This window comes from Triticum urartu, chromosome 6, assembly GCF_003073215.2.
Source record: "Triticum urartu cultivar G1812 chromosome 6, Tu2.1, whole genome shotgun sequence".
NCBI classification, from domain to species: domain Eukaryota; kingdom Viridiplantae; phylum Streptophyta; class Magnoliopsida; order Poales; family Poaceae; genus Triticum; species Triticum urartu.
The window spans coordinates 575,034,277-575,046,271 of record NC_053027.1 but is presented as its reverse complement, the minus strand read 5'-3'; positions in this window follow the sequence as shown (position 1 = coordinate 575,046,271).

The window sequence follows — 11,995 nt, the reverse complement described above, 5'->3', positions numbered from 1 at the left end:
GAAAACTGCGCGGTATTAGAGAGGCTAGAAATGGTGGAAGGAAGAAAAGTGCGTATAATCCATGGACTCAACATTAGTCATAAAGAACTCATATACTTATTGCAAAAATCTACAAGTTATCGAAGCAAATTATTACGCGCATGCTCCTAGGGGGATAGATTGGTAGGAAAAGACCATCGCTCGTCCCCGACCGCCACTCATAAGGAAGACAATCAATAAATAAATAATGCTCCGACTTCATCACATAACGGTTCACCATACGTGCATGCTACGGGAATCACAAACTTTAGCACAAGTATTTCTCAAATTCACAACTACTCAACTAGCATGACTCTAATATCACCATCTTCATATCTCAAAACAATTATCAAGCATCAAACTTTTCTTAGTATTCAACGCACTCAAAAGAAAGTTTTACAAATCTTGAATACCAAGCATATTAAGATTGTTAAGCAAATTACCATGCTATTTAAGACTCTCAAAATAATCTAAGTGAAGCATGAAAGATCAATAGTTTCTATGAAATAAATCCACCACCGTGCTCTAAAAGATATAAGTGAAGCACTAGAGCAAAACTATATAGCTCAAAAGATAGAAGTGAAGCACATAGAGTATTCTATCAAATTCCAAATCATGTATGGCTCTCTCAAAAGGTGTGTACAGCAAGGATGATTGTGGTAAACTAAAAAGCAAAGACTCAAATCATACAAGACTCACTAAGCAGAACACATATCATGTGGTGAATAAAAATATAGCTCCAAGTAAAGTTACCGATGGAAGTAGACGAAAGAGGGGATTGTTGGGGAACGTAGCAGAATTTTAAAATTTTCTATGCATCACCAAGATCAATCTATGGAGTCATCTAGCAACGAGGGAGAGGGGAGTGCATCTACATACCCTTGTAGATCGCTAAGCGGAAGCGTTCAAGTGAACGGGGTTGATGGAGTCGTACTCGTCGTGATCCAAATCACCGATGATCCTAGTGCCAAACGGACGGCACCTCCGCGTTCAACACACGTACAGCCCAGGGACGTCTCCTCCTTCTTGATCCAGCAAGGGGAGAGGAGAAGTTGAGGGAAAACTCCGACAGCACGATGGCATGGTGGTGATGGAGCTCGTGGTTCTCCGGCAGGGCTTCGCCAAGCACTACGGAGGAGAACGAGGTGTTGGAGGAGGGAGAGGGCTGTGCCAGGGGAAGGGTGCGGCTGCCCTCTCTCTCCCTCACTATATATAGGGGAAGGGAGGAGGGGGAGGCGCCCTAGGGTTCCCTAGGGGAGGGGCGGCGGCCACAGGGGAAACCCTAGATGGGTTTGGGCGCCCCCACCCCCTAGGAAACTTGCCCCCCCCCCAAGCGGGGAGGGGCGGCTGCCCTAGGGGTGGCGCCCCCACCTCTCCTAGTTACGTGAGATGGGGTGGGAGGGGCGCTCAACCCCTTAGTGGGCTGATGTGCCCTCTCCCCTTGGCCCATAAGGCCCCCAACGCTTGCCGGGGCCTCCGAAACCCCTTTCGGACATGCTGGTCATCACCTGGTACCCCCGGAACAATTCCGGACTCCAATACCCTTCATCCAATATACCGATCTTCACCTCCAGACCATTCCGGAGCTCCTCGTCATGTCCGTGATCTTATCCGGGACTCTGAACAACCTTCGGTAACCACATACTATTTCCTATAACAACTCTAGCGTCACCGAACCTTAAGTGTGTAGACCCTACGGGTTCGGGAACCATGTAGACATGACCGAGACAACTCTCTGGCCAATAACCAACAGCGGGATCTGGATACCCATGATGGCTCCCACATGTTCCACGATGATCTCATCGGATGAACCACGATGTCGAGGATTCAATCAATCCCGTATACAATTCCCTTTGTCCTGCGGTATTGTACTTGCCCGAGATTCGATCGTCGGTATCCGATACCTTGTTCAATCTCGTTACCGGCAAGTCTCTTTACTCGTTCCATAACACATCATCCCGTGATCAACTCCTTGGTCACATTGTGCACATTATGATGTTGTCCTACCGAGTGGGCCCAGAGATACCTCTCCGTCACATGGAGTGACAAATCCCAGTCTCGATTCGTGCCAACCCAACAGACACTTTTGGAGATACCCGTAGTGCACCTTTATAGCCACCCAGTTATGTTGTGACGTTTGGTACACCCAAAGCATTCCTACGGTATCCGGGAGTTGCACAATCTCATGGTCTAAGGAAATGATACTTGACATTAGAAAAGCTTTAGCATACGAACTACACGATCTTTGTGCTAGGCTTAGTATTGGGTCTTGTCCATCACATCATTCTCCTAATGATGTGATCCCGTTATCAACGACATCCAATGTCCATGGTCAGGAAACCGTAACCATCTATTGATCAACGAGCTAGTCAACTAGAGGCTTACTAGGGACATGGTGTTGTCTATGTATCCACACATGTATCTGAGTTTCCTATCAATACAATTCTAGCATGGATAATAAACGATTATCACGAACAAGGAAATATAATAATAACTAATTTGTTATTGCCTCTAGGGCATATTTCCAACAGGGATGCCTTCCGGGGCATCCCCAAGCTTTGAAATTTTGGTGTCCCTAGATTATCTTGGGGGTGCCATGGGCATCCCCAAGCTTAGTCTCTTGCCACTCCTTGTTCCATAATCCATCAAAATATTTCACCCAAAACTTGAAAACTTCACAACACAAAACTCAACAGAAATCTCGTGAGCTCCGTTAGCGAAAGAAAACAAAAGACCACTTCAAGGTACTGTAATGAACTCATTCTTTATTTATATTGGTGTTAAACCTACTGTATTCCAACTTCTCTATGGTTTATAAAATATTTTACTAGTCATAGATTCATCAAAATAAGCAAACAACACACAAAAATAGAATCTGTCAAAAACAGAACAGTCTGTAGTAATCTGTAACTAACGCAAACTTTTGGATCCTCAAAAAGTTCAGCCAAAATAGGACGACCTAGGCAATTTGTTTATTGATCAGCAGCAATTGGAATCACTATTTTATCACGTTCTAAACAGAAAGTTTCTGGAAATTACAGAAAGATCAAATAACTATCATCCAAGAAGATCATATAGGTTTAACTTGGCACAAAAACTAATTAAAACATAAAACCACATCTAAACAGAAGGTAGATGGATTATTTATTCCTAAACAGAAGAAAAAGCAAAAAAAATAAAAATAAAATTGGGTTTCCTCCCAACAAGCGCTATCGTTTAACACCCCTAGCTAGGCATAAAAGCGAGGATAGATCTAGGTATTGCCATCTCTGGTAGGCAATCCATAAGTGGCTCTCATGATAGATTCATATGGTAATTTTCTTTTCTTCTTAGGGAAGTGTTCCATGCCTTTATTTAATGGAAATTGGAATCTAATATTCCCTTCCTTCATATCAATAATTGCACCAATCGTTCTAAGGAAAGGTCTACCAAGAATAATAGGACAAGAAGGATTGCAATCTATATCAAGAACGATAAAATCTATGGGCACATAATTCCTATTTGCAACAATAAGAACATCATTAATTCTTCCCATAGGTTTCTTAATAGTGGAATCCGCAAGGTGCAAGTTTAGAGAGCAATCATCAAAATCATGGAAATCTAGCAAATCGCACAAGTTTTGGGAATAGTAGAAACACTAGCACCCAAATCACATAAAGCATAAAATTCATGATCCTTAATCTTAATTTTAATAGTTGGTTCCCACTCATCATAAATCTTTCTGGGGATGGAAACTTCCAACTCAAGTTTTTCTTCATAAGATTGCATCAAGGCATCAACGATATGTTTGGTAAAGGCTTTATTTTGACTATAAGCATGAGGAGAATTTAGCACAGATTGCAACAAGGAAATACAATCAATTAAATAGCAACTTTCATAATTAAATTCCTTGAAGTCCAAAATAGTGGGTTTAGCAACATCTAGGGTTTTGCTTTGTTTAATCCCACTTTTATCAATTTCATCATCAAGATCTAAATACTCCGAATTGTTGGAACGCGTTCTAGGTAAAGGTGGATCATATTCAGTCCCATCATTATCAAGATTCATATTGCAAAACAAAGATTTAATAGGAGACACATCTATAACTTTTAGATCTTCATCTTTATTTTCATGGAAATTGGAATAACACGCTTTAATAAAGGCATCTTTCGTAGCACGCATCCTAGCGGTTCTTTCCTTGCACTCATCAATGGAAATTCTCATGGATTTGAGAGACTCATTGACATCATGCTTAGGAGGAATAGATCTAAGCTTTAAAGAATCAACATCAAGAGAAATTCTATCAACGTTCCTAGACAATTCATCAACTTTAAGCAATTTCCATAATTATTAGAAGGATTACTAGGATAAGGCCTAGGATTAAAATTCCCTCTATACGCGTTGTTACCAAAATTATTCCTACCAATAAAATTCACATCCATAGATTCATTATTATTCTCAATCAAAGTAGACAAAGGCATATCATTAGGATCAGAAGAAACACTCTTAGTAGCAAATAATTTCATAAGTTCATCCATCTTTTCACTCAAAACATTAATTTCTTCTATCGCATGCACTTTTTTATTAGTAGATCTTTCAGTGTGCCATTGAGAATAATTAACCATAATATTATCTAGGAGTTTAGCATCTCCTGAAGTGATTTCCATAAAACTGCCTCCCGCGGCCGAATATAAAATTTTTCTAGAAGCAAAATTCAATCCGGCATAAATTTTTTGTATAATCATCCACAAGTTCAAACCATGAGTAGGGCAATTACGTATCATTAATTTCATTCTCTCCCAAGCTTGTGCAACATGTTCATGATCAAGTTGCTTAAAATTCATAATATCGTTTCTAAGAGAGATGATCTTAGCGGGAGGAAAATATTTAGAGATAAAAGCATCTTTGCACTTGTTCCAAGAATCAATACTATTTTTAGGCAAAGACGAAAACCAAGGTTTAGCACGATCTCTAAGCGAAAAAGGAAATAGCTTCAATTTGACAATATCATTATCAACATCTTTCTTCTTTTGCATATCACACAAATCCACGAAGCTATTTAGATGAGTAGCGGCATCTTCACTAGGAAGGCCGGCGAATTGATCTTTCATAACAAGATTCAACCAAGCAGTATTGATTTCACAAGATTCAGTGTTGGGAAGAGGAGCAGTCGGAGTGCTAAGAAAATCATTATTGTTGGTATTGGTAAAGCCACGCAATTTGGTACTATCTTGAGCCATCATGACAAGCAAGCAATCCAACACACGAGCAAACAAAAAGCAAGCAAGAAAAAGGCAAACGGAAAAGAGAGGGCGAATAAAACGGCAAGGGTGAAGTGGGGGAGAGGAAAACGAGAGGCAAATGGAAAATAATGTAATGCGAGAGATAAGGGATTGTGATGGGTACTTGGTATGTTGACTTTTGCGTAGACTCCCCTGCAAAGGCGCCAGAAATTCTTCTTGCTACCTCTTGAGCACTGTGTTGGATTTCCCCGAAGAGGAAAGGATGATGCAGCAAAGTAGCGTAAGTATTTCCCTCAGTTTTTGAGAACCAAGGTATCAATCCAGTAGGAGGCTACGCGTGATTCCCTCGTACCTACACAAAGCAAATAACTTCTCGCAACCAACGCGAATAGGGGTTGTCAATCCCTTCACGGTCACTTACGAGAGTGAGATCTGATAGATATGATAGATAATATTTTTGGTATTTTTGGTATAAAGATGCAAAGTAAAATAAAAGGTAAAGTAAATAGCAAAGCAATAATAAAGTGATGGAAGATTGATATGATGAAGATAGACCCTGGGGCCATAGGTTTCACTAGTGGCTTCTCTCAAGAGCATAAGTATTCTACGGTGGGTGAACAAATTACTGTTGAGCAATTGACATAATTGAGCATAGTTATGAGAATATCTAGGTATGATCATGTATATAGGCATCACGTCCGATACAAGTAGACCGACTCCTGCCTGCATCTACTACTATTACTCCACTCATCGACCGCTATCCAGCATGCATCTAGAGTATTAAGTTCAAGAAAACAGAGTAACGCCTTAAGCAAGATGACATGATGTAGAGGGATAAATTCATGCAATATGATAAAAACCCCATCTTGTTATCCTCGATGGCAACAATACAATACGTGCCTTGCTGCCCCTACTGTCACTGGGAAAGGACACCGCAAGATTGAAACCAAAGCTAAGCACTTCTCCCATTGCAAGAAAAACCAATCTAGTAGGACAAACCAAACTGATAATTCGAAGAGACTTGCAAAGATAACCAATCATACATAAAAGAATTCAGAGGAGATTCAAATATTATTCATAGATAATCTTGATCATAAACCCACAATTCATCGTCTCAACAAACACACCGCAAAAAGAAGATTACATCGAATAGATCTCCACGAGAGAGGGGGAGAACATTGTATTGAGATCCAAAAAGAGAGAAGAAGCCATCTAGCTACTAACTATGGACCCGAAGGTCTGAGGTAAACTACTCACACTTCATTGGAGAGGCTATGGTGATGATGTAGAAGCCCTCCGTGATGGATGCCCCCTCCGGCGGAGCTCCGGAACAGGCACCAAGATGGGATCTCGTGGATACAGAAAGTTGCGGCGGCGGAATTAGGTTTTTGGCTCCGTATCTGATCATTTAGGGGTACGTAGGCATATATAGGAGGAAGGAGTATGTCGGTGGAGCTTCGGGGGGCCCACGAGGCAGGGGGGCGTGCCCTAGGGGGGTGGGCGCGCCCCCCATCCTCGTGACCACCTCCCTTCTTTCTTGATGTGGGGTCCAAGTCTCTTGGATCATATTCGGTGAGAAAATCACGTTCCTAAAGGTTTCATTCCGTTTGATATTCCGTTTCTTCGAAACACTGAAATAGGGAAAAAACAGCAATTCTGGGCTGGGCCTCCGGTTAATAGGTTAGTCCCAAAAATAATAAAAAAGTGGAAAATAAAGCCCGATATGGTCCAAAACAGTAGATAATATAGCATGGAGCAATCAAAAATTATAGATACGTTGGAGACGTATCAGGGGGCCACATCGCGGAGACGCGTGCCGCCTCTTCAGACATGCCATCACACCATCCGGTTGTGGTAGGTCAGCCCATAGAAACAACTAGGAGCAACGTCCCCTTCGTATAGACCCGATGCGGCTGTTTCCCCCCTCCAGGTGTCGGCGTCGGCACTGTCGGTGAGGGGGGCCACATCGCGGAGACGTGTGCCGCCTCTTCAGACATGCCACCACACCACCCGGTTGTGGTAGGTCAGCCCATAGAAACAACTGGGAGCAACGTCCCCTCCGTATACACACGATGCGGCTGTTTCCTCCCTCCAGGTGCCGGCATCGGCGCCGTCCGTAGGGGGCCACACCCCGGACATGAGGGGGTCATACTACGGAGACGCGTGCCGGGCGTTTGCAACCGCCACAACACTTCTGTCGGCACATAGCTGTTTTTGATTTTAATATAATATAAGGATCTATATTCAAAAGAACATGACGGCACATTATTAACGTACTCAAAAAAAATACAAACTACATATATATTTGTAATCTATAGAAGAAATTTCACCAAATCGATAAATAATGTATGTATGTTTATATTTACACATGGTACATGTAAGTTAATCAAATAATAATACATGAAAAAACATCAAAAATTGTATATGCAAAAAAAGAAAAATATATATAACTATGCCGACAGCAATGCGGCAGGGGTAGGTGGCCGGCGCGCCACTGATCGATGATGTGGCGTGCAAATCTATGCCGACGGCCGCCCGTCTCTGCCGGTGGCATAGCTTTAACGTCGTTAGCCGTCGGTTATGGGAGGGGTCGCCGGGCCTATAGCTATGCCAACGGCGGCTGTAGGCGTACGCGTAGCTAGGCCGACGGTGTTTTTGTGCCGACGGGGGCCGTCGGTATAGCTTTGGGTAGCCCGGCGGCCTATATACGCCGATGGCCTGGACCTGGCTGTCGTCATAGCCCGCCGTAGGCCGACGGGGGCCGTCGGTATAGCTCTGGGTAGCCCGGCGGCCTATATACGCCGACGGGCTGGACCTGGCTGTCGGCATAGCCCGCCGTAGGCCGACGGGGGCCATCGGCATATATTCGGACGCCGGGGTAGTGCTCTGTTCCGGTAGTGCTAATGACCTCCTAAATTGGATATTAAGGGGGATTGTTTGTAGTACTACAGTGACATAAGCTTATTCGCGTTGTCTTTTTTATACCATTTCTCTGCAACTCAACAAAACCAAACTAGAAAATGTGTAATCTAGAGTGAGCATTCACTGGATACCATTTACTTGAAAGATGCATGGAGTAGAGAAGCACATGCTCTCGCACAAAAGCAATGTCTGGACTTAAATAACATAATCGGTCGTCGATTCACAAGATGCCTTTTTGTTTCCATGCATGTGTACACGGATTTTGATTTTTGGATTGGGTTTTTTCCGCCCATGAACGGGATGGCCGAATTTCAGTCATTTCAAAAATTTAAGCAAATCTCGGACGAAATTGCAAGAGCAAGATTTGAATTTTTGGCTGAAATTTGACCAAAATTTAAGAGAAATTTGAAATCAAGCAGAATAAAAGTATAGCAGACGAGCTCTGGGGATTAAAAAAACTAAATCAGTCCAATAATAACCCTTACACATTAGTTCTAAACTTGACCGTAAGCATCGGAGAAGCATCGGAGAAGCAACGAAGAAGGAAGTGCCCTGATGCTACCAAGTTGACATGGGTCCGAGTTCTCGACGAGAACAAGGAGTTGAGATGGATCTATGGAACGAATACCAAGATCCATAACCAGAATGTACAGATTTGTGTGAAATTGATGCAATTAGTTAAAGTCTTGGTGCAGCGAAAATAACGTGGAAAGATTCCTACAGATGAAACATCTGCATGTGTATTTGTCTTGCCTGCCGAAAGCTGGCTGCAAAGCCTGCCCAGTTTTTCAGACACTCTGTTTGATTACTTTTTGTATCTTACGGTTACAAATGTACCTTGTCATGATGTTACTTAATTGTGCTGATTAGGTCACGGGACAGTTGTAATAAACAGATAAACAAAGGGATGTGTTGCAATTCCTTATTTTACATTGTTCTCTTCCCCTTTGTAAAGCATTATGGCGGTTTCTTTACAGGGAATCGATGAGAAGGCTCCTTTGTTAAAAAAAAAAAGATAAACACTTGGCCACATCGTTTCACTTGCTTCTTCTGCATTGCCCTGTTTGTTCTTCTTCTCAAAGTCTCAGCATAGGAAAAGCTCTTTGGAGCTATCAGCAGCTACTGTAAGTTGCATTTTTGGAAGGGGTTTAGTTTCAGTACACTCTGTACTGGAGGTGGAGATGATTGCTACTGAAGGAGGAGATCATTGGAAAGACTGGGGATAAATTGCAGCATGGGTTGAGAAAGCAGGTAGGGAGATGAGATGCCGAGAACGAGATAGTAGTTTTTTGTAACTCTGTAAAGAGGGGTAGTAGGTGAGATTCAGATCTTTTTTCATCTTCAATAATCGGTCATGGATTCACAAGATGCCTCCTTTTTCCCCAGTATTTTAAGACGGCGAGACATCTTTTTGAAGATGAATTTGAAAAAGGATACTGACAGAGTGTTTTTTCATACCGTTTCTCAACAAAGATGAATTTGAAAAAGGATACTGACAGAGTGTTTTTTCATACCGTTTCTCAACAACTCCTCAGCAACACCAAACTAGCCATATTGAAGGCATAATCTAGAGTGAGCTTTAGCTGGATACTTACTTGAAAGCTACGTAGAGGAGTAGAGAAGCACATGCTCTCACACGAAAAAAGATGGGTCTGGAGTCTGGACTGACATAACATAATCGGTCGTTGATTCACAAGATGCCTCATTGTTTCCATGCATGTATACATGTTATAGCCACAAGAAAAGCGGAAACTGAGATCCATTTTCATTTTTGTAACACAAATACATGCACAATATACTCCCATTTCGATGCCACAGATATATTTCAATTACAGTGCAACCACCTTTAAGTCTGGATGAGTTCGTGGCACAAGTAATTAAGGTCCCCAAGTGGTGTTCCGATTCACCAGTGGAAACATTTGAAAATTTTGACAGTGCATTCTGAAATTCCAAAAACTCCCATTGCAAAAAGAATTAAACAGTACAACCATTCATGGACTGCTAAATCAACAAATAGTTTCACCGATAAAAGAAAGTTACAGGAAAAGAGGAAAAAATATATATAAATCAGTGACACTAGAGATACGGCGCAAGTCATGCACATGAAAAATCCCCAGCCAACGTATGCTAGGTAGAAGCAAAACAATACCCTTTTTTTTAAGATCCAGCATCGCTGGCATTTCATTGATAATAGCAGGAAGCAGTGGAAAAACAACAAGGTGGTGAAGGTCCTAGGACCAGATCCGAAGATCAAAGAAAGAGAAGAGAAAAACAACAGCCCTAAAAGCTGCAGCTGAACACTACATACAAACCATACTAAGGCAGCGCAGCTCCGACTCCGACGGTGAACTACTAAGAAGACTAGGCAGGGGTGGCGTCACAGAGGATCACCGAACGAGCTATCTGTCACGCGTCATCGTATACCACCGGCCGCCCACCGCGGCTTCGACTTCACAGCAACAGGCAGTCGAGGCACACCTACGGACTCGCCGGAGAAGAAGAGCCGACTACCACGACCAAGACCACGATTCCGACATTGCTCATCGCCGTCATCGTTGCCACAGAAACCACCATGCATGTCCAGTTGTAGGAAGCACCAAGGGGATCAAAGTCTTCAAGACGGTGCCCTAAAGAGGGGAAGGGCGTTGAAGACGACGCCACCGCCCGACCCTGCAACAGGATCTGGGTTTTCACCCGAAGGACTTGATCCGAGAGATGTGGCTGTGATATTCCCGACGGCGCCTCCAAGGAGAATAGCGACGCCCACAGGCGATGTCGCCGCCGACCGGCGAGCACCCACTACTAGGAAAAGGCCTACTAATGGCGCACCGGTTTTGCCTACTAATGGCGCACCACCGGTGGGCCATTAGTATCACGCCACTAGAATTTTTTACTAATGGCACACCACTGGTGCGCCATTAGTATCTGGTATGCTAATGGCGCACCAGGCAGTGCGCCATTAGTTTTGCCCACGGTGCGCCACTAGTGTTTGCTATACTAATGGCGCACCACATGGTAGTGCGCCATTAGTAACAATTTTTTTAATTTTTTTTCTTAATCTCAGGTCACTATTTCACCTATGAGATATCCAACACATATATATACAACAAGCATCCATATAACAATCATAGCCAACACACAAGTTCCATCATATATACACACATAGCCAACACACAAGTTCATCATATATACATACATAGCCAACACATAGTTCCATCGTTACATATTACAAAAGTTTCACATTGTTCATCCAACACCTTTATTCATCAATTCACAAAAGTTTCACATTGATACAAAATAAAAACACAAATGGAAAAGAAGCACTCCATCCATGCAAGCTTCCGTGAATTAAATCAAATCTGCAAAATGATAAACAAGAAGTTAGAAGAAGAAAAAGAACAAGACTAGAAGAATACTAGAAGAAGAAGAACACTAGAAGAAGAATAAGAAGAATTTTGGAAAAGAAGAAGAATAAGAAGAAGGCTATAAGCTTATTATGTAAACTTGATCATTTTGTGCTAACATAAGTTATTTTGGAGCTAACCTATAGGAAACTAAGCATATAAGCTCTAAGTTAGTATATTAGAGCCAACTTAGGTAAAATGAAGCTAACCTATGTCATTTTGGAAAAAAAGAAGAATAAGAAAAAGACTATAAGCTTATTATGTAAACTTGATCATTTTGTGCTAACATAAGTTATTTTGGAGCTAACCTATAGGAAACTAAGCATATAAGCTCTAAGTTAGCATATTAGAGCCAACTTAGGTAAAATGAAGCTAACTTATAGGAAACTAAGCATATTAGAGATAACATAGGTAACTAAGTATATATAT